The sequence below is a fragment of the Cryptomeria japonica genome, chromosome 9 (assembly GCF_030272615.1).
Source record: "Cryptomeria japonica chromosome 9, Sugi_1.0, whole genome shotgun sequence".
Lineage (NCBI taxonomy): Eukaryota > Viridiplantae > Streptophyta > Pinopsida > Cupressales > Cupressaceae > Cryptomeria > Cryptomeria japonica.
Genome location: NC_081413.1, coordinates 374,832,870 through 374,834,640, shown reverse-complemented (window position 1 = coordinate 374,834,640; position 1,771 = coordinate 374,832,870). Strand labels below are relative to the sequence as shown.

Genomic DNA, 1,771 nt, shown 5'->3' with positions numbered 1-1,771 from the left:
TGCTTGATCCCTATTTTGGGTGCCCACCTTGCACCAAGTGCGCACCCGGGGCAAACCGAGCGCCTTGGTGCACCGGGGCAAGATCGAGCGTGCACCCGAGGCGCCCCGAACATGCACCAAGGTGCACTCGGCCCACATGTGAGCGCAGGTCGTTGCGCCCGAGGTGGTGTGTGGGCACCGCGTTGCAGACGGGACACTGCACGCACACGACGCCCCCTCCAGGTGCACGCACGTAGGCCGGGCCGGGTGCACACCCGACGCCCTAGCAAGGTGCGCGCACCCGGGCAGGGCTCACACTTGGCGAACGGGGCGCACTTCGCGAGGGAGGGTGTGCACCTCGACGGGGGTGGGTGGCCGGGGTGGATTCGCACGTGGGTCGCGGTTTGCTAAGTACACACTGCGACAAGCTCATAACGGGTGCGATCATACCAGCGTTAGTGCACCGGATCCCATCAGAACTCCGCAGTTAAGCGCGCTTGGGCCGGAGTAGTACTGGGATGGGTGACCTCCCGGGAAGTCCCGGTGTTGCACCCTTTTTTAGTTTTTCGCCGGGCGTCGCAATGCTATTTGAATAAACCTTTTGCCCGTTTGCGTTCTCGTCGGGGCCGGGCCGGGCCGGGGTGCGCTGCCCGCACTACCGCGCGCGCGGGGGCGACACCGAGCGCGCACCCGAGGCGCCCCGAGCACACAGGCCACGGTGCAACCCGGGCGTTGTGCGCGCACCCCGGTGCGCCCGAGGTGCTGCGCGCGCACCCAGGTGAAATCGGTGTGCACCTCGGCCAGTGCGCGCTCGGTCGAGTCGCGCACGTTGGCCAAGGTGCACGGTGATGTTTCTTACTCTAAGGTTCCGCACCAGACGCCCGGGACAGGTGAGCGAAGCTGGGCGGGGCCGGGTGCGCGGCCGGGGCAGGTGCACGCAGCTGGAGAGAGCTTTGGAGCACACTTCGGAGCGCACCAATGATGCGCTCCATTCAAAAGTTTCCTGAAAAGGCAAAAAAAGTTGAGATTATAGAATTTCCCACTTGAGAGATTGTAAAAAAAAAAAATTTAAAATGAAGGAAACGCGGGTGCCAAGGTGTGCGCAGCCCAGCCAAGGTGTGCGCACCAAGGCGCCCACCCTGGCGAAGGTGCACGCAAGGTGCGCACCCGAGGCAAACCGGACAATTAACCCAACTTTCGACTTCGCGCGCACCTTGGAGCGCACTTCGGAGCGCTCCTTGGTGCGCACCAATCTTGGGCACCTCGGAGTGCACCATGGCGCCCACCAAGGTGCGCACCCGGGGCAAACCGAGCTCCGACTTCGTGCGCACCTTGGAGCGCACGAAAGGTGCGCACCATGGCGCCCACCAAGGTGCGCAGCCCAGCCAAGGCGTGCGCATCAAGGTGCGCACCCTGGCGAAGGTGCGCACCCGGGGCAAACCGAGCTCCGACTTCGTGCGCACCTTGGAGCGCACAAAAGGTGCGCAACCCAGCCAAGGTGTGCGCACCCCGGTCAAACCGAGCTCCGAATCGTGCGCACCAGAGGTGCACGCCATCGTGCGCACCTTGGAGCACACTTCGGAGCCCTCCTTGGTGCGCGCCGATGTTGCGCACCTCGGAGCGCACCCGGGGAAAACAATGCAATTAACCCGACTTTCGACTTCGTGGGCACCTCGGAGCGCTCTCGGGTTCGCACCTCGGAGCACACCGAGGTGCGCACCTTTGATGCGCTGCCTTCACCAATTTCCAGAAAAGGCAAGAAAACATTGAGAAGGTGTGCGCACCGAGGTGC

At 63.9% G+C, this 1,771-nt stretch overlaps 1 non-coding gene across 1 annotated transcript; it reads left to right on the top strand.

The window, feature by feature from the left end:
• Positions 1-415: 415 nt before the first annotated feature.
• LOC131858656 (5S ribosomal RNA) lies at positions 416-534 on the top strand. Its single transcript, XR_009359017.1, has one exon. It is a non-coding gene; the product is annotated as a 5S ribosomal RNA (ribosomal RNA).
• The last annotated feature ends 1,237 nt before the right edge of the window (positions 535-1,771 follow it).